The sequence below is a fragment of the Marmota flaviventris genome, chromosome 6, assembly GCF_047511675.1.
Source record: "Marmota flaviventris isolate mMarFla1 chromosome 6, mMarFla1.hap1, whole genome shotgun sequence".
Classification (NCBI taxonomy): domain Eukaryota; kingdom Metazoa; phylum Chordata; class Mammalia; order Rodentia; family Sciuridae; genus Marmota; species Marmota flaviventris.
Window position 1 is genome coordinate 124,914,001 of NC_092503.1, and position 22,081 is coordinate 124,936,081.

General features: G+C 40.1%; 2 pseudogenes; both read right to left on the bottom strand.

The window, feature by feature from the left end:
- Positions 1-8,838: 8,838 nt before the first annotated feature.
- On the bottom strand, positions 8,839-11,200 carry LOC114080504 (ATM interactor pseudogene; annotated as a pseudogene).
- An 8,611-nt stretch (positions 11,201-19,811) lies between these two features.
- On the bottom strand, positions 19,812-20,510 carry LOC114080516 (von Hippel-Lindau disease tumor suppressor pseudogene; annotated as a pseudogene).
- Positions 20,511-22,081: the final 1,571 nt, after the last annotated feature.

A 22,081-nucleotide genomic window follows, 5' to 3' on the forward strand; every position in this document is an offset into this window, starting at 1 on the left:
TTTACACTATGGAAATGGACATCACTACAAATTGGCTCTGCCTCCCCCAACCCAACTGGTTGTTAAACATTTACCAGCATACCTCTGTCCTTCACAACTCTATGTGTTAGTATTATCTTTCCTTTAATATGAAGAAATTGAGGCAAAGAAAATTTAGGCAATATAGTTAATAAGCACCCAAGCTGATGTGTGAACCGAAGTATGTTGGCTGTTCGCCAACCACAGCCCACCCTATCTCTGCAGGGAAGATGAGGCCAAGAGAAGCCAGAGATACCTCTTTGCTAAGAAGGTCTACCAACCACCCCTCTCAGTCAAGGAGAAGTTGGCTTCTGCTTTAGTGATATTGGAGTTAGGTAGGTTGATGTTGTGTGGCGGTAGAGGGAGCGATCCCAGGACTCTCATCCCATGGAGAGAAAGAACTCATTAATTCTGTTAAGACCCTAGGGTTCCACAGCCCACAGACAATTAATTAGCCGCTGATGATGGTAAAGGGGGCAGGGGAATATCTATAGAAAATATGCCATCGAGAGTCGTCACCACAGTGGTAGGTACAAAGGTCACTCACTGCTTCTCTCTGTTGACAGTAAGAATAAGGACAATGCATCTCCTCCTTTCTACTTCCAGTGACTCCCAGCATCCAACTCTCCCCCTCAAGCCTCTGATTCACCTACTCAGGACCCCACATTTTTGTTTGTTTGTTTGTTTTCAGTACTAGGGATTGAACCCAGGGCCTGTGTGTGTTAGGCAAGTGCTCTATCATTGCGCTACATCCCCAGCCCTTCATATTTTATTTTGAGAAAAGGTCTCACTAAGTTGCTTGAGGCAGGCCTCAAATTTGCAATTCTCCAGCCTTAGTCTCCTGAGTGTCTGTGATTACAAGTGTGTAGTACCATGCCTGGCCTAGGATCCACTGACCTACTTATTTTTCCATTCAACACTTCTGAGGTGGACCACACTATACTAACAGAATTATAACACCCTAGGGCTATAAGAATACTTAGAGCATTTAGTCTCACTCTCATATGGTTCAGCTGAGTCATTACCATACCTCTCTTCCATTACAGCTGGGGCCTGTGGGCTCAGCTGGCCCAGCTGGCCCAGGTCCAGATCAAGTGAATGTACCCGATGGCCTATCTTAAGACATAATTTTGATGCCTGTACTAGGGAGTTGGCAGGATCTCCACATTGGTCTTTGGTGTATGGAGTAATAGAAAAGTGGGGAAAGCCAAATGATGCCCTGAATCTGCACTCCCTTCTCCACAAATGCAGTAAATCAAGAACAATGTTATGATAAAAATAAATGATTGCCTGATGCCACATTTAAAGGATTCAGGGCTAATTGTCCCTTTCATATGCCCCATTTAATTCACCAGTCTAGTCACTACAAAAACCAGATGGATCTTGGAAGATGACTGGGCTACCACAAACTAAAGCAAAAGAGAGCAATAATTGCAGTCATTTTGTCTTATTAACATAATTCCAGGTCCATGTTACACAACCATCAATCTGATGAATGCTCTGTTAAAATACTATCAGGAAAGAGGACCAGAGGCAATTTACATTTACAGAGTGTAGATATAAGTTCACATTTGTGATTTTTTGGACTATGTGGCCCAAAGAGACAAGGATACTGATGGTTGCTACTCCAGGTTGAAAAAAAAAAAAAGCTTTGATTTGTAGCATTTTACGATTTTCATAGTCTAAAATATTCCCACCATGGCCAATTTTAAACTGTCAATGTGACATTTCAAAAAAAAAAAAAGTTTGAAAAGAGACACATAATAACATACTACTATGCAGTATATTATATAGTAGTTTTATTATACAGACATTACAGATGTGAATAACCACAAGAGCATAGATAACAGTGAACTATGGTAAAATAACTAGGAAATGATGAGTTTAAGTACTTTTTACTTTTGTCTTAAAATATAATTTATTTGAATGTAAGTTTAAATAACCATTTTTTTTTTGTATTGGCTGTTTAACAACTGGTTTCAAACGTTCTTGAAAATTTAAAAATCAGCTTCATGAGGCAGTATGAACTAGCCCCAGTATACTCTTAGACATGACCTTCTGGACATTCCACAAAACATCACATAGTTTCACTGTATAGATGATATTGCATTAATCAAACAGAATGAGATAGAGAGGTAAGTATGTTGGGGCCATTGGTAAGACAAAACACTCCGTGGGTGGAAGATAAACCCTATAGAGATTCAAGGCCATCTCTAAAATTTTTAGAGATCTAGTAGTCTGGAGCCTGTTGGGACATTTTCTTTCTTTCTTCTTCTTCTTCTTTTTTTTTTTTTTAATTTTGGAGTTGTAAATGGATAGCATGCCTTTATTTGTTTCATTTTATGTGGTCCTCAGGATTGAACCCAGGGCCTCACACATACTAGGCAAGCGCCCTACCACTGAGCTGCTGCCCCAGCCCCGGGACATTTTCTTTTTAATTGAGTATTGAGGACTGAACCCAAGGGTGTGTACCACTGAGTTACATCCCATGCCCCTGACCCTAACTGCATTTTTTTTTTTTTTTGAACAAAGATCTTGCTAAATTGCAAAGGCTGGCCTTAAACTTGCAATCTTCCTGCCTTAGCCTCCTAGTTGCTGGGATTACAGGTGTGTCCCACTTCTCCCAGGTATTCCTTTTTATTTTTTGAGACAGGGTCTCATTAAGTTACCCAGGCTGGACTTGAAGTTGGGATCCTCTTGCCTCAGCCTCCTGAGTAGCTTGGATTACAAGTATGTGACACCACTCCTAGCAAGGACATTCCTTTGAAATAAGGACAAGTTATTGCACTTTGCACCACTGATGGTAACACCACTGATGCTTGATAGTCTTTTGGTTCTAGGGGAAGCACATTCCACATCCACAGGGTTACTGCATGGAAGTGTTCATTAGTAACTGACTGGAGCCCAGAGCAGGAAGGGTTCTGTGGCTATTCTAGGCTGTTCTACCCAGCCCTGCTACTTTGGTTAGCTGATCTAACAAACTCTAGAGTAGTAGATACTAGAGGTATCAGTGATGGTAAAAGATGCAGTGTGACATTACCAAAGGAAAATCACAACATAGACCTCAAGTTTATGCTGTTAGAAAAGTGTACTCCATTAGGAAATCCTCCCAGCTTGCTACTGGGTCTTATAAGAGACAGGATTCCTGACTGTGGGGCATCAAATGACTATGAGGCTCAAAATGCCTATGATTACCTGGGTACTGTCAAACCAATCAATATGAAAAAGTCACATGGCCATAGCATCATCCATTGAAATACAGAAGAAGTACATTCTAGATACAGCATGAGCAGAACTGGAGGGCAAAAGTAAGGTGCATAAGCATGTGGCCCAGATCCTCATGTTGTCCATACTGTTGCCTCAGGATCTCTGCCTTTGCTTTCATCAGTGGCTCATGGGAGGTGTTCCAGTTATCTATTATTATATTATAAAATCTCCCAAATCTTATTTTTTTTAAGAGAGAGAGAGAGAGAGAGAGAGAGAGAGAGAATTTTTTTAATACTTATTTTTTAGTTTTCGGCGGACACAACATCTTTGTTTGTATGTGGTGCTGAGGATCGAACCTGGGCTGCACGCATGCCAGGCGAGCGCGCTACCGCTTGAGCCACATCCCCAGCCCCAAATCTCCCAAATCTTGATGGCTTAAACCTACCACAACTTCATTGTATCCCCACAGTATAATTGGCCAAGAATTCAGGAAGGTCTTGGCTAGGTGAGTCTTATGTTTCATGATGGGTCATCTGGGATCGCTTGGAGGTATTCAGCTGACAGATGGACTGCTCCATCCTGGCACCTTGATGGGTTTATTGCAAGTTTGGGCTCATCTTGACCTTTCTGTCTTTATATCATCTCAGGACCTTACAAATGATCTCTCTAGCATAAAAGTCAAGTTTTTTACATGGTGATTTGGGACTCCAAGAGCCATGCCAGTTCTCTTACAGGCAAGGCCCAGAACTGGCACGGTGTCACTTCTGTCACATTATCTTGGTCAAAATAGCCATAGACCAGTCGTAGATTCAAGAGGATGGGAAATAGATACCCTTCCTGATGGGAGGCTTGTCAAGAGTTTATAAGCATCTATAATCTTTCTTAGTGGGAAGGAGAGGTACTTTATGACAAGTTTACAGAGGGAAAAAATGCTAATTTTAGTTCAGTTCAAGACATTGGTCTGAGCTTAAAATGGACTGCTTTTTTTTAAAGCATATTTTTCTCTAGTCCATCCATTTACCAGTAAATGCCCTAATTTCATTCTTCTTTATGGCTGAGTAGAATTCCATTGCATATATATAAGACATTTTCTTTATCTATTTGACGGTTGATGGGTACCAGGGCTGGTTCCATAATTTGGCTGTTGTGAATTGGGCTGCTATAAACAAACATTAGTGTTCATGTTCTATAGTATGCTGATTTTAGTTCTTTTTTTTTTTTTTGAGAGAGAGAGAGAGAGAATTTTTTAATATTTATTTTTTAGTTTTCGGTGGACACAACATCCTTGTTTGTATGTGGTGCTGAGGATCGAACCTGGGCCGCATGCATGGCAGGTGAGCGCGCTATCACTTGAGCCACATCCCCAGCCCCTGATTTTAGTTCTTTTGGATAAATACCAAGGAGTGGAATAGCTGAGTTGTAGGTGGTTCCATTCCCAGTCTTTTGAGGAATCTTAATACTGCTTTCCAAAGTGGTCATACTAATTTACAGTCCCACCAACAATGTATGAGTGTATGTTTTTTCCCCACATTCTCACCAGCATTTATTATTATTTGTACTCTTTCTTTTTGGTACTGGGGATTGAACCCAGAAATGCTTTATCACTGAGCTGCATCCCAGCCCTTTTTATTATGTATTTTGATAAAAGATCTTGCTAAATTGCTGAGGCTGGCCTCCAACTTGGGATCCTCCCACATTGCTGGGATTACAGGCATGTGCCACTGTGCCTGGTTATTATTTGTATTCTTTTAAAAAATTTTTAGTTATTGATGGACCTTTATTTTATTCATTTATTTATATGTGAATCGAACCCAGTGCTGCACACATACTAGGCAAGCACTCTAGTGCTGATCCACAACCCCAGCCCATATTATTTGTACTCTTGATGATTGCTATTCTAACTGGGGTGAGATGAAGTCTCAGTATAGTTTTGATTTGCCTTTCCCTGATTGCTAAGGATGTTGAACGTTTTTCATATATTTCCTGGCCATTTGTAAGCTACTCCTCACATCAGGAGGACGAGAAATGCCTGTTTAGATAATTTGTTTGTTTATTTGTTTGTTGGTATTAGGGATTGAACCAGGGGCCCTTAACCAGGGAGCCATATTCCCAACTCTATTATTTATTTATTTGCATTGAAGATACCATTTTTAATGTTCCTGGAATGGCTGGTACTGATAGATAATTAAAACACACATTAGTCGAATGAATACAGGGTTTCTTACACTGTTGAACGCAAATTGAGTATTTGTCTCTTAATAAAATCACATTTGACATGTATCTTACTATCTACAACACAATTCAAATTTAAAAGGTGTATACAAACAAAATAATACAAGATACTCAGCATCTTCCCTAGGCTGTCAGTGCCACACCCACATGCACTTGTGTACTGAATAGGTTTCATGAAAATACTTTAGAACCCAGTGCCAACTCTCTCTCTTAAAGCATTCTATGTTGATAACACCTTTCTTTCTATATCCATCATGCCTTTGTTAACTCTACTGCAACACATGGAGTGCTGTTATAATTGTTTCTTGGTTTCCATTTTTGAACAGCACATACTTCGAAACTATGAGCCATGTATTGTTCATCTGTATTAACTTATCATTTTATAGTTTATGACAGATATTGGGTAATCAATGTGACTATTTAATAAAATGAGTAAAAGTGAACATTCAGGTAAGGGGCACAATATTTAGAAGATTTCTATATAGATTGGCTTAACTGATCCTGATATTATTTTTTATTTAAAGACAGGGTCTCGCTAAGTTACTGAGGCTGGCTTTGAACTTGTGATCCTCTTGCCTCAGCCTCCTGAGTTGCAGGGATTACAGTGTGCACCACTGCACTTGGCATTTTTCCATTTATTGATTGCATTATTTGTGGGTTTTTGTGTGTGTGTGTGTGTGTTAAGTTTTTTGAATTCTTTATACTTTCTGTATATTAATCACCTGTCAGAGGAGTAACTGGCAGATTTTCTCAGATTCTGCCTTAGCCTCCTGGTTCCTGGGATTTCAGGTATGCACCACTTCTCCCAGGTATTCTTTTTTATTTTTTGAGACAGGGTCTCATTAAGTTGCCCAGGCTGGCCTTGAAGTTGGGATCCTCCTGCCTTAGCCTCCCGAGTAGCTTGGATTACAGGTGTGTGACACCACTCCTAGCAAGGACATTCCTTTGAAATAAGGACAAGTTATTGCACTTTGTACCACTGATGGTAACACCACTGATACTTGATAGTCTTTTGGTTCTAGGGGAAGCACAATCCACATTCATAGGGTTACTGCATGGATGTCTAAACTGTTTTCTTTGCTGTGAAGATGCTTTTTAATTTGAAGTCATTTCATTTATTGATTCTTGGTTTTATTTCCTTGAGTTTTGGGAGTCTCATTAAGGAAGTTGGTGTCTGCATTAATATGTTGAAAAATCAAGGTCGAATGCTTTCTCTCATACCTATAAGCTGGAGGGAAATTTTTAAAAAGATGGGATCCCATGAAAATAGAAGGAAGACTAAAAAGATTGGAGGAAGGGAATCAAGGGGGAAGGAAAAGGTACAGGAAGGGGGAGGAATCACAGAATGAAACTGGTTCTATATATCATTCTGTGTGCATGTATGAATATATCACAATAAATTCAACTTTAATGTATATCCATAATATATCAATTAAAATACAATAAATTAATAGAAGGAAGACCAAGAAAGTAGGGGAAGATGGTAGGGGGAGGGAGAAGAGGAGGGAGAGGGGAAAACTGAGGGTTGAAATGGAGCAAATTATATTCTATACATGTGTTAGGAAACAGACAGATGAGGATGGTGGGAACATGAGGTTGAGAGAATTATTCTATAAAATAGGCCCACTGTGCTGACCCCCACATGCTTTCTTTGCCAAAAAGCAATTTGGCTACGGCCCTGCCTGGCCTAAGTGGACAGGATATGTCCCATTCCTCAGCAAACTGAGGCAGGGGCAAAGGACAGGCAGTCAGTGTAGGTAATGAAGGATGGAGGGCAAGAGAGTGATGACTGGTTATCAAAGAAAGAACAATCGTTTTGCTGGGTCAACTGGGATTGTGTTCCTGGACACTCTGGGTTACGATCAATTAATCTCCTGTGCTCCTGCTTCTAGTCATGTATACAGGGAAGAAAGAGAAGACAATGATTAAAGACATGGGTATTGGGATTTATAAGAAAGCTAGTTGCACCCTCTCTCCTTGGCTTTTTGTTCCAAGGCCTCCTTCTCTTTGTGGAGTCTGTCCTCTATCACTTTCCTAAATACAACTTGCTTGCTACGCTTGCTTCAGTGTTTCTCCAGTATTTATTCTTCAACCCTGGGAACAAGAACCTGTTCCCAAACTCCACCAAACTGGTATCACATGTCACAATGAACTTCACAGTTATAAATAAAATAACAAAAAATAAGAACATAAAATAAATAAATAAGATTCAAACAAAAACAGACTGCTGCTGCACTATAGCCTCACTCAAAAGTAGCTGTGGAAGACAATAGTAATGGGAAATCTTCCCAAAGGACAGGGCTTTGGGTGGTGCACCTGGCTATATGTTTTGTTTGGAAGGAGAAGTGGCTCAATGGAAGAACAGATGTAAATAGACAGTGGCAAATGGCTTAGCTAGTTGACCAAAGGCTAGGAGAAGGAGAAGGTTTGGAAGATCAAAAAATAAAATTCAGGGAAGAGACACATGAATGATTCTGTGAAAATGCAAAAAAAAGTGTGAGTATTTTTGTATTGTATGCTAATGCCCATGGGGGCACATCCATAATTGAAGAAGCACTAAACCACCAAGTAAGAGAATGAGTACTTCACTTCAACCAGCCTCTGCATAGGTTACCCCAATGCTGCACAATGGGCTCACGAAAGCAGTGGCTATGGTGGTGGGAGGTACAGATGGGCCCAAAAGCATGGGTTTCCATTCACCACTTAACTTCTGCTGCTGCTGCTGAATGCCCAATGTGCAAGAAATATACAAACATTATATATTGGTGCCATATTCTGAGTAAGAATTTATAGGCCTAAGAGTCAAATTCAAGACAATCTGTCTACTGCAAAATTGGTCATGATCCTGTATAACAGGAAAAAAACCAAAACAAACAAACAAAAAACCCTTAGCTGTTTTCTCCACTATGCTCTCAACCCTAGACAATTCTTCTTTTCTTAATTTTTTTTACTTGTAGATGGACAAAATACTTTTATTTTATTTATTTTTATGTGGTGCTAAGAATCAAACCCAGTGCCTCATACATGCTAAGCAAGTGCGTTACCACTGAGGTACAACCCCAGCCCCAACCCTTGACAATTTTGTTCACTAAAATGTGTTGTTTTTCCTCCCACACTGACCAAGAAATTCTCCAGTCGACACTTACTGGACATCCTGTAACTTAATTCAAGTCTGTACTATATACCTGGATGTTGAGTCAGATCCCATAGGTTAAGGTATCCCACAAGACTGCCATGCACTTCAAATACTAATTTAAAGTCCAGGCTCTGGAAATTCTGACTTCCTGGATACATATCAGGGGTTCCCACAATCCTCCCTTTATTTATTTATTTTTATTTTTTCATTTTTAGATCAACATCTTACACTTTATAATACACTCACATTTATACACAACTTTGTGTTTACAAGTACAAAAGGCAAAGAACTGCAAAGAATCTAAGCAACTGCATCATCAGCTACATTCAACAGAGTTAATACTGTTGTCTCTGCTCCCATTATCTAAATCTGGAAGGAAATAATAAACACCATCCAACCTGGACTTCACCTTTAGAAGTTGGAGACTGCGTGCAGCTCGGCGCATGTCTGAGTTTCCACAGAACTGAACTGAGATTCCATCGTGTTCCAGGCCAAATCAGCTAGAAGAAAGTCATCCATTGCTGTCTGAGTTTCATTGCTGGTAAAGAACAAGCTCCCCAAGGTTTCAAAACCTGAACTCATGGTCTGTGTTTCTGTACTGTTCAACTGAACTTTGCTCTCTAGGGCAGATAGGTTTTTAGCAGCGGAGATTCCTTCAGTTTGGGTCTCTGTGTCTGATGAATAGTGCTCATGGAAAAGCTGGAGTGTTTCAGGATGCTGCCAAGGGGCAGATGAGGGCTACTGTCCAAAAAGAAGTTTAAGTCTGTTTGCGTTTGCGTGTCAAACATCTCAAGGCCTAGGAAGTGAGAACTTCCCCTATACCCGTAGGGCTGGACAGATGTGTCTGCAAGTAAGAAGTCAGTTTGGGTCTCTATGTCCAGTGATTCCAAGACTGGCTCAGTGTTCATGGTGCTAAGTTCACTCTCTTCAGTTTGAGTCTGGATATTTGAAGCTGAGAAGAACTCTTCAATATCAAAATCTATTCCAGGATTCTGGGTTGAGCCAGATGGCAGCTGAGTGTCAGGCCCAGGGTTTGTGTCAGACAAAAGACTACGGTTATCCAATGTCTGATCGGGCAGATTACTTGACAAGATGTTTTCTAAATCACTTAATAAGTCTATGGTTTGGGTCTGATTATCTGTCATGTTCTGTGAAGGAAGCATATTATTCTGTGCACTAAAGCTCAAAATGGGCGCAGATTTCTCAATATCTTGATTTAAAGTCTTAGGGTCATTCTGAGGTAACAAACCACGAGCTACTGTCTCTGCTACTAAGCTGCTGCTTATAATAGTGTCTGCAGGGACACTGTATGATGAATGGACACTCTCAAAAATGTCTCTGCACATTCCAGCTTGGTCCATCTGTACTTGGCCACGTGTGGGACTTTGCATCCCACTGGTTTGGGTTTCTCTGGAGATCCCACCTGGCTGATAACAAGTGTCCATAAATGCATCAGTCTGAGCGGCTATAGATGAAGTTACCTTAGAGCTGGGCAGAAGCGTCTGGGTGTGAACACTAATGGGAAGGGACACTTGAGAATCAAATGACAGATCAGTCTGAGAACAAGATGATACAGAGGAATCAGGGCCAACCCACTGTGCAGAAGGTAGGAAGTTTTGTGAGGCATAGGACAGATCCGTCTGTACATTGATTGAAGAAATGCTGTTCTTCTACACGTGTTCCCTAGTTCTTGTAAAGGATTAGACAGATTTTTTACCCAAGTTCACTTGAACACCGGTACTAACTGGCTCAACAACAGGATTTATAATTTTTGAAAGAGGTAGGCTCTCCTTAAGAGAACAAGCCTCTGACTCTAGGCCAAGGATCAGGGTTCCTACTGACAAGGGCACTAAGTGCACAGCACCTGCAGTGGAGCCCTGATCCATACCTAACACCACCGGCTGGGCGGAAGAGTCAGCCGGCTGGCCGTAGGCACGAAGACAGGCACAGAAGAGAACTGCATGACCGGAAGTTTAACCAAAGCCACTTTGGGCTTTGGTAGAAGCAACTTCTGAGGATATCTAGGAGGTGTTGTGACACTCTGTTTTCTGGCATTAGAGCTGCAAGAATCTTCAAAAAAATTTACTAGTTTTATTTCTGAAGTTTCTAGTTCTTGAGGATCTGGTGGAGGAGGGGGTTGAGTGCTCAATGGTTCCATGGTCTTATTAGATAACTTCTGGTTTTGTAGATAGTTTTCCATTTTCCTTTTTTTACTAGGTGGATCCCTGTGTTCTGCAGGAATCTCTGACCAGTTTGGTAGATGTGAGACTGTAATGCCGTTCTGCTGGCATAGGGACAGCCGCATGTGCACTGGAAGGTCTTGCCACAGTCCTCCGTGTGCCTTTTCAAGTCCCACTCGGTACCATAGGAATTGCTGCACTTGCTGCATTTATGCTTCTTCTCCGCATGCATTTTCATAAAGTGCTGTTTTACGAGAGAAAACTGAGAAAATGGTCTGTTGGGACCTCTAGGGCATCCTTCAATTGGACAATAGTAGAATTTTGGTGTGGTTTTCAAATCTTTTCTTATTGTTGGATTTACTATGCCATCCTGGAGGCGGTGGCTCTTGACCAGGTGCATGCTGAGCGCCGGGCTGTTGGGCAGGATCTTGCTGCAGCCGCGCACGGTGCACAGGATGTTGGTCCGCACCGCTCGCGCGCGAGCGACCCCGGCGGCTCGCCGCGCCGCCTCCAGGACGGGAGGAGCGCCCGCCGCCAGAGCCGCTGGCCCCGCCCCCGCGGCCGCCATGGCTCCCGCACAATCCTCCCTTTAGATTCAATCATTTGCTAGAGTGATCCACAGTACTTAGGAAAGCTCTTAGGTTTATCAGTTTATTATAAAGGGTATTATACAAAATGTAGCTGAACAGCCAGATGGAAGAGATGCTTAGAGTAAGGAATGTGGGAAGGGACAGTTTCCATGCTCTATCCAGGACATGCCGAGTGGAGAATAGCACCTACATGTGTTCAGGAACCTGGAAGCTTTCTGACCCCACAGTTCAGGAATCTTTCATGGAGGCTTCATCATGCAGGGATTATTATTAACTCCATCTCCAGCCCCTCTCCAGGATGTGGATGTGGGATGTGGAGCTGAAAGTTCTAAACTTCTAATCATGGTTTGGTTTTTCTGGTGACTAGGACCCATTCAGGAGCTCAAGTGACATCTTACTAGAACAGAAAGATGTTCTTTTTTTTTTTTTTTAGTTGTAGTTGGACACAATACCTTTATTTTATTTATTTATTTTTATGTGGTGCTGAGGATTGAACCCAGCACCTCGCACATGCTAGGCAAGTGCTCCACCACTGAGCCACAATCCCAACCCCAAAAGATGTTCTTTTTAGCAAAGAAACTCCAAGTGATAAGGAGTTCTATGTCAGAAACCAAGGTCAAAGATCAAATATTAGTTTTGAAATAAAGATTCTCCTAGCATTCCTATTGTTTAGAAAATTACAAATTTTCAGGAGCTCCATGCCAGAATCTGGGAGAAGAGATAAAGTATTTCTTACATCACAATATCGCAGTTCCTTGGCCACCACGTTATTCTGCAGCCCTTGACTGCATTATCTTTTCTGATTTTACATAGATGCTTTTCAAATGTGGTTATAAGCACAAGCATAAAGCCAGTTCAGTGATGATCTCAGGTTTGTGCCATTTTGTTGGTTCTCTCCCAAATTTAGCTTTTTGAAATTCTTCTGGCTTTATATTATAGGATGTGTTTTAGTCAACTTTTTTGTCATTGTGACCGAAAGACCTGACAAGAACAATTTCAGAGGAGGAAAAGTTCATATCTCAGTCCATAGACAGCCTGCTCCATTGCTGTGGGCCCAAGGTGAGGCAGGGCATCATGGCAGAAGAGTGTTATAAAGGAAAGCAGGCCAGAACACAGGCACTAAGAAGCAGAGAGAGAGATATATACCACAAAATCACATCCCGATGACCCACCTCCTCTAGTCACACCCTACCTGCCTACAGTGGCCACCCAGTTGATTCTTAACAAAGGATTAATGCACTGATTAGGTTAAGGTTCTCATAACCCAATCATTTCAATTTTAGACTTTCTTGCATCATCTTACACATGAGTTTTTTTGGGGGACACTTCATATCTAAACCACAACAGTATGGGATGTATTAGTAATCTCTGATAGTTTTGTGGCATATACAATATTCATGGATAAAGCAACTTTGGGAGTGGATAAGGAACAAGATGTTTATAAATTTAAATTTGTTTTTATTTTAGTTACTGCTTTGTTATGGCCATTTTGCCTGACCATTAGTAATAAGCACTGCAACTGATTCCTACTGGGGCATATATTTGTAGCCACTTCTGTCCTGAGCCTATAGCAGCTTAAAATTTTCTCTTTTACACATGCAAACACACACACACACACACACACACACATACACATACACACTAGAATAGGTAAAGCATGCACAGCTGGAACATTCAAAAGTCAGTCAAGGACATACTTAAAAAAATAGATTTCCTGCTAGCATGTTTGGTAGTGCACATCTGTAATCTCAGTGATCCAGGAGACTGAGGACCAAGAATCACAAATTTGAGGCCTGCCTGGGCAATTTAGCAAAATCCTATCTCAATGTTTAAAAAAATAAAATAAAAAGGACTCAGTGATGAAAGAGCCTTGAATTCAATCCCCAGTGCTACTCTCTCACACACACACATAAAGAAAAAGCATATTTCCCTCCCATGTCTGTTCTTCAAACTATTCCCTTTTCTTAGGTGTAACAGTTGTGACCAGTTTCTTATTTCATTAAATTATACTGGTGTATATTCTTGCAATGTTTTATTTTTATTATACTGTATAGGCCCAGTCAGGAGACAGAAATCACAGTGTTTCAAACAGGAAGTTTAATATAAAGCATTGTTAAGCTATACTATAAGAGTAACTATAATTCGGGGCACAATGGCACATGCCTGTAATCCCAAGGCAGGAGGATTGTGAGTTCAAAGCCAGCCTCAGCAACTTAGTGAGGCCCTAAAGCAATTCAGCATGACACTGTTTTTAAATAAAATACAAAAAAGGACTGCGGATGTGGCTCAGTGGTTAAGTGCCCCTGGGTTCAATCTCTGGTACCAAAAAATTTTTAAAAAGACTATATGGTATAAAGATAAATCTATTGGATACTCTTGGGCTGAGGGAGAGTTTAGCTCCTTCTCCCAGTGCAGAATTCACACTACACTAAAGAAGGGGTAGTTGCAGCTTACTGGAATAGCAGAAAAGTTTTATAGTTTTTCTAGTTCAGAGCTGGTCCACAGGTTCTGATAAAGCAGGAAATCCACAGTTGGCAAGAGGATACTTGGCATACAAAGAGTCTGAGTGCCACCATAGTTGGGAGGACTTGTGGTCCTCTTTGAGCTGGGAGAGCTGTAGGGGAAAATCTTTTGGGGCTGCAGGTGATCAGATGGAACTGTGGGTGAGAGATCTGTAGCATGGGGTGTCTATGTTGAGTTGGCTGTAGGAAGGTGATCAACAGCTGGGTTGGGCTGTGGGATTGCTGTGTATTCTAGACACATGGAAGGGGCAGAACATAACTAGCTTACCTTTACACCTGCACCTGGCAACAGTGGATTCAGAAGAGAAGCCCCTTTCTCCTGTGATGTTTTTCCAGAGCTCTCTTACTTACTACAAAGGAGAAATATTTGAAGGATTTCTGTCCATTAATGCAGAGAAATTATAGAAGTTGAATTTGGAGTGGAGAGCCAATATGTTGATAATTGGCACATGTACAAATATATATAACTATAAACATGTAATGTCCTTACTTTTAGAACACAATACAGGCATATTACCTCATTTGGTTCATTTGCTAAGAGATTGTTCCATATTAATGTGTTTGAAGTTACCTCTTTTCAAAGGGTACATACATATTCCACTGTATGTACCTTTACTTATTGTACTACTCTCTTATTAATTTTATTTCTAATAATTTGCTATTAAAAATAATACTGCAGTAAATATCCTCATACATCTGCTATTTTATACCATACAAGTATACCGACATACAATTCTATAAGTAGAATTTCTGGGTCAAAGGCAGGCACATAAATATTTGTAAATTGTATTTTTAAAATTTTTAAAAATTAATTTTATTTATATATGACAATGGAATGTAAATTGTATTTTTTAACAAAACTTAATACACAAAAAGAATAAATATCATACAAGTACAAATTATATCACTAATGATCCACCACATACTCATTAACCTACCATGGATCCCAAGATCTAGAACAAACCACTGACTCCATCTTGTGTCCACTTCTCTGTCCCTCCTTACTGCTTCTTCCTTGAAGGGATTCACTACTTCTGTGCAGTGTATAGTTTTCTTGTTTTTTATTTTAACAGTTTATCACGTTTGTATAGATATCTAAAAATAACATAAAATTTCCCCTATCCTTTATAATCTTTTTGTTCCTGCAAAGTAACAGCATGCTTTATTTTATAACTACTAGGTAATGAAGTAATGGTATTTATGTTAACCAAGTATTGAATAATGGTACCAGTTTCATTCAATATGTTGTTTCGTATAAACATTTAGGCTCTTACAGTTGAACTTTAGGTTTTGAATATGATCTGATGAGACAGTATCAGGAGGATCTGTATTTACTACTGAAAAATCGTTAAGCCAGATGTAATGGTGAGTGCCTGTAATCCTAGTGATTTGGGAGTCTAAGACAGGAGGATTGCAAGTGTGAGGCCAGCCTCAGAAACTTAGTGAGACCCTATCTCAAATAAAATTTTAAAAATAGGGTGGGGATGTAGCTCATTGGTAAAGTGACCTTGGTTAAATCTCCAATACTGCTCCCCACTCCACACACACACAAAGAAAAGAAATTCTCATATCTCAGCATTTAGATTGGTCTTTACCTCAGAATTATTGGCTTCTTCTATGTTACAAAGAAAACTTTGAATTTAAAAATCTCTTATCTTTTTTTCTCTATGAAATTCCAGAATTAAAAAAAAATATATTTTAATTTGTTCTAATTAGTTATACCTGACAGTAGAATGCATTTTGACACATCATACATAAATGGAGAACTTTTCATTCATCTGATTGTACATGATGTACATAGTCATGTAATCATTCGTGCACAAAGGGTAATGTCCTATTCATTCTACTATCATTCCTACCCCCTACCCCATCCCCTCTCTTCACTCCCCTCTATTTTGAATTAGCATCTGCATTGCCGCAGTCTGGCTGGGCACAAATCACTAGCCACTGAAGCGGCGCTGCATATCAGAGAAAACATTCGACTTTTGGTTCTTTGGGATTGGCTTGAAATTCTGGAAGTTTGGTAAGAAAATATCATATTTTGAATTCTGAATGTGTCCTCCCAAAAGTGTGTATTGGAAACTTAACACTTCTGTGCAACAGTGTTAGGGGATGGGTCCTAATGGGAGGTAATTAAGTTATGAGGATTCTGACCTCATGCATTAATGCCTTAATTGTGGGAACATTTCCTCATAAGAGGGCAAGTTTGACCCCCCTTTTGTCTCTTGTGTTTTTGCCTTCTCTATAGGATAATGCAGCAAGAAGGCCCTTGCCAGATGCTGGCTCCTGGATCCTTCTCCTTCTCCTTCTCCTTTCTTCTTCTTCATTACTGGGGATTGAACTCAAGAGTATTTTACCTCTGAGCCACATCCTTTCAACCATTTATTTATTGTTTGTTTGTTTGTTTGTGGTACTGGGAATTGAACCTAAGGGATGCTTTAGCACTGTGCCACAGCCCCCATCCTTTTTAAATTTTGAGATAGGACCTTGCTAAATTGCTGAGGCTGGCCTCGAACTAGTGATCTTCATGCCTCTGTCTCCTGAGTAACTGGGATTACAGGTGTGCACCATTGTTCCTAACCTTGGTGAATTTTTAAAATCTCAGTTACTGCACTTTTAAACTCCAGATATTCTATTTAGTCTCTCCTTTGGTTTCTTCCTTCCTCCCCACCTTTACTTAGTATCATTTAATGTATTAAAAAACAGCTTTTTACAAAAATTCAAAATAGGAAATGTCAGTCTCAACAATACTTTTTTTTTTAGTAGATGGACACAATACCTTTATTTGATTTTTATGTGGTGCTGAGGATTGAACCCAGAGCCTCATGCATGCTAGGTGAGCACTCTACCACTGAGCCACAACCCCAGCCCTCAACAATATTTTTTAAAAAAATTTATTTCATTGGTTCTTCTTAGTTATACATGACAGTAGAATATATTTTGATAAATTATAAAAGCATAGGATATATGTTATTTTAATTACAACTCCATATTTGTAGGTGGGCATGATGGTGGTATGCATTTAGGTATTTTCATATGTGTTCATAGGGAAATTATGCTAGATTTATTCTACTGTCTTTCCTTTCCTCATCTCCCTTCTCTTCCTTTCATTCCCCTTTGTCTAATCTATTGAACTTTTCTTCTTCCCCTTTTCCCTGCTTTATTGTGGTTTAGCTTCCACATATCAGCAAAAACATTCGATTTTTGGTTTTGGGGGATTGTCTTATTTCGCTTAGCAACATATTCTCCAGATCTACCTATTTACTGGCAAATGTCATAAGGTCATTCTTCCTTATGGCTGAGTAATCTTCCATTGTGTATATATAGCACAATTTCTTTGTACATTCATCTGTTGATGGGCATCTAGGTTGATTGGTTCCATAGCTTAGCCATCAACAATACATTTAATACAATCACAGATTCCAAATGAAAAACATAAATGACTCATGATACAAGTTTTCAACTTTTCTTAGACAACACAGAAACAAAGTATTCAAGTTGTGTTTTAATAAGAGGAAAATGAAATCTAATTTCCACACAAAGATAGTTTTAAAAAATAAAACCAATGTTGAACTACTTAAAAAAATAAAACCAATGTTGAACTTCTTTAAATCCCCGCCCTATCCCATTTTTTTTAAATACACTTTTTAATTTTGCATTTATTTTTTTTAAAGAAAGAGTGAGAGAGAGGGAGAGAGAGAGAGAATTTTTTTAATATTTATTTTTTACTATTTGGCGGACACAACATCTTTGTCTGTATGTGGTGCTGAGGATCGAACCCGGGCCGCACACATGCCAGGCAAGCGCGCTACCGCCTGAGCCACATCCCCAGCCCCCCTATCCCATTTCTTCCCCCTATCCCACTCTTGATCTTACTCAGCCAAGTTCTATGTCAGCAAATGCAACCCTGTGCCTTCACATGTCTCTCTACCCAAGATTTCAATAAAAAATTAAATATTAGTGGTGTTATTGAATAAAAACTATAATATGCTTTAAAAAAGCCAGCTTATTTGTTGAATGTTGAAAGAAGGGACTAAAATTGGGTGTCACTGAAATGGTAGTTGGGAAATGGCAGAGCTTGTTTAATTTGCTTCACTCTGATTTTTAGATCATGGGATTGTGTCCAAAGAAATTAATAATGCTAAGAAATATCCCAACCATTCATTATAAAAGGAAGACTATACCAATGTCTATGAAAAGCTTAAAATAACATGGGAAAATATTTAAATTATAAAGTTAAAGAAAAAATAGGATACAAACAACTGTGTATACTGTATGATAGTAACTCTATCAAGATAACCAACCAACCTGGGCTAAGGTACAGCTCAGTGTTAGAGCACTTGCCTACCATGTGGGAGGCCCAGGGATTTCATCCGTAGACACAACACCTTAAACAAAACCAAACAAAACACCTACCCAACCAAAATATGCCCTATGAGAAGCTGAAATAAAATGGTTCAGAAAGTTAACCATGGTTGTATTTAAGTAGTGTATCTACAGAGAACTTTCTTTTACTTTTCTTTTTAAAGAGTTTCTCAATTAGGAAGATTTTTTTTAAACTGTTACAAAAAGTCTGATAGAAGTATTGAATCTGAGTTAATGACTAAGTCCAGCTTATAAGAAAGGATGTGTGAACATTTATTAAACTATAAAACATTTCAGGCTTCTCCATCTACCCACTCTGGCCCAAGGATGGAGGGCTTCAGCCTCTCCTCTACCTGGGTGAAAAGTGTGACTAGGTTCTGTTGAAGAAAAATGCTGAACCAAATCCAAATGGTAATGCTATGAATTTATAGAAAGCAATAGAAAATATCAGACTTGGGAGCAATTTATTTACAATACAGGAGTGCTTTAATATTAGAATTAAACCCGAGGACATTTCTTTTTTGCTATATTGTGTATATATCAAGTTACAAAATCCAGTCCTGATTTAGAAACTGAAACAAAACAACATTGTAATAAGAGCAGACCAAGAAAAGTGTGAAACTGAGAAAAACTGCTTCTGTAAAAATAATTTCCTTTAAGACTTTTGCTTACTCACAACTTAAGGCCTCCCACTTCTCCCCAACAGAGGCCAATCCTCTAATACTTTCTACCAAAGCATCCAATGGTTTGTCCATCCAACAAATACTTATGAACAAAATAAAAACCACCATTTCAGGACTCTAATTTAACTAAAGGCATTTTCCAAGTCACACACAGATTTATCAGCAAAGGGTGGGGCTTTACTAGCTTAAAGCACACCTTCCAACCAATCATGGCTCACCCAAAACTTTGCTTTCCCTAGGGAAATACTAGGAAACCAAACTCTAAATAAATAAATAAGTAAATAAGGGTTGGGGGAATCCCAATGGTAGAACACATGCTTAGTGTGCACAATGCCTTAGATTCAACCCAAGCACCAAAAAAAAAATAAAAAATAAATAAATAAATAAATAAATAAATAAAAATAAATAAATAAAATAAAATAAAAGGAGAAATTTGTTCATAAAATGCTGGACACTGGAGCCTTAAACAGATGAGAAACCTGTCCCTGCCTTAAGGACATTTCAATTTTCCTAAAATGGGAGATAGATATCAACCACAATCCATTAAGAGCAGACACCATCACATGCTGACTATTAAAAATACACTGCAATTCTCATTGATTATTTATTTAAACATCCTTACCCTGAAACTTTACTGACTTACTAGAGTGCGAAAATGCAACTACTTTCTCCTGATGAGTGCTTCTAAAAAGGGCAGTTATTTAAAGGACACTTTGTGATGTTTGCCCCTAAACATCACAATTCCTAGTGAAATTAAGAAACGGCGCATATTTTACTCCAAGAATAAGGCACTTTGCAATGAGATTAAGCGACCAGTCCTATTATCTAGATCAAGTCTCATCAGCACCCTGAAAAGCTGAGTCGTAAGAATGCTAATTTCAACTATCTTCAGTCTTCTCTTCCAACTGCTGATTGGCAATGTGCTCCTGTGTCAGCCGCTCCAAGTCTCTCTGTATACTGGGGTGGTCTTCCAGATCTTCACAGAGTGATCTGACGATGTCCAGTCTCCTGTAGTTCTGGGCTTGACTAGGCTTCGCACAACCTGGAGGCATCGCTCTTTCAGGGTATACACTGGCAGTGTGATGTTGGCAAAAGTAGGCTGTCCATCAACGGTGGCAGATGGCACAAATAATTCAGATAACCAGAAGCCCACCGTGTGTTCCTACATCTCTGAAGAGCCAAATATGGTCTCGGGAGGTGTGGATGCGGAGGTGCTGCCCGGCTGCAGCGTCCCATAGGGCTGCGGCTCACCGCGGAAGTTAAGCCACACCAGCAGCACAGCCTGCGGGCTCCAGTTGAGGACGATGCCCCGGGAAAGCTCCCGCCAATTGAACGAGCGCAGCACCGGCAGAGGTTGCCCGGCCTCCATCTTCTCTGAGCCACTGGCCTCATCCGGACCGCGGCGCCCTGCTCCTTTCAGTCGCACTCTTCAGGGTTGAACAATCTGCACCCACCGCCTTGGCAGGCTCTTCTGGTTCCTCACCTTCCTGGCTTCACCTTCCCAGCCTAGAGGACCGCTTGGCCGCCAAGGGATTCGCCAGCCTGAGCGGGGCAGGGCTGGCCGAGGTTGCGTGCATGCGCGTGCGCGCGCTCCCGGGTAGGCTTGCTTGCTCTGTGCGCGTTCTCAACTGGGATAAAATGGGCGGTCCCCAGAATGGTTGGCTCCCTGTTTTAGTCTTTATAATGAAATTTCTTATTTGCTGAGTCTTTGATATTATCTCTTTACTTCTTTGCATATATATATTTAGTTTTAGGTGGACGCCATATCTGTATTTTACATTTATGTGGTGCTGAGGATCAAACCCAGTTCCTCATGCATGCAGGGTGAGTACTCTACCACTGAGCCACAACCCCAGGCCCTGATGTTATGCCAGATTCGTGGGACCCCAATAGACCTCCAGGAGCCAAATCCGATGCAAGCACACAAGAGTCTTTATTGCAAGCTCGAGCCTGGACTCACAACCGTTACCAATGCAGTGGTCCCAGGGAGTGAGTCCTGGTCCTTTGTTCAGTGAGATTTTATAGGTTTTGGGGGGGATACTCTATGCCTCACTACATCACACAGCAAATCATTCCATACTGTGGGAAAATCAAACAATGATTAGCACATTCAATGGTGGGAACAAGATGGGTAGGGGTGATTGGTTAGTACAAGAAGGGGATTCTTTTGAACTGATTGGTTTAGGCCAAGAGGGATGTACGTGCTAAACTACATGGTTTCCCAACTTGTTATCCATCACCATAAACTACTTGGGGGTCATCTGGCATTCCAGGTATTCTCCCTGTCTCATACTGATTGGAGGTTGCTAGGGGGGTTGCTATGGGTCCTCACCTAGCCTAACTGAGTCAGGGACATCTGGCGCCTCAGACCTCTCCTGTTATTTGCAGACAAACAACTCAGCAGAGTGGGTATGTGCTTAGGAGTGCTCTGTGGGTTTTTCCAAGGACAAGGGTTACGCCCCTTCCTTAGGACAGGCTTTGAGGTAGAAGCTGCTGTTATTTATTTATTTTTAAAAATGGAGTCACATTAGTTTCTCACTACAAGTATATTTAATAAGTGCTTTTGAAGTATTTGTCCAACATCTGGGATCTCCAGAAACAGGTTTTATTGACTGTCCCCTCCCATGTATGTGTCACATTTTCATATTTCTTTGCTTGTTTCATATTTTTTGTTGTTAATGTTAGTGGCACCCCTTTCTCCACAGAAAATCTTAACTGGATTCCTCCAGAAATCTTCACCATGGCTGATTTTAGGACTGTCAACAAAAGAGTCTCTACAAAAGTGTTCAATGTAGATAAACTTCCTATTTTTGTGTTACTCTATTTTACTTGGCTACTGGCCTGGAAGAAATTGGCACTCCAGGTGCTGAACACCCCTTACTAGTTTTTCACAAAATGTATCCAGTATAGTAGTTTGTAGAAATGTGTAAACAAGGCCTCTAGCCTTGAGCTGGAGCTTCATAGAGAAGTGTACTTTTAAAAAAAAAAAAATTTAAATTGATTTAAAAAAAATAAATGACAGCAGAATACATTACAATTCTTATTACACATATACAGCACAAATTTTCATATCTCTGGTTGTATATAAAGTATGTTCACACCAATTCGTGTCTTCATACATGTACTTTGGATAATGATGTCCATCACA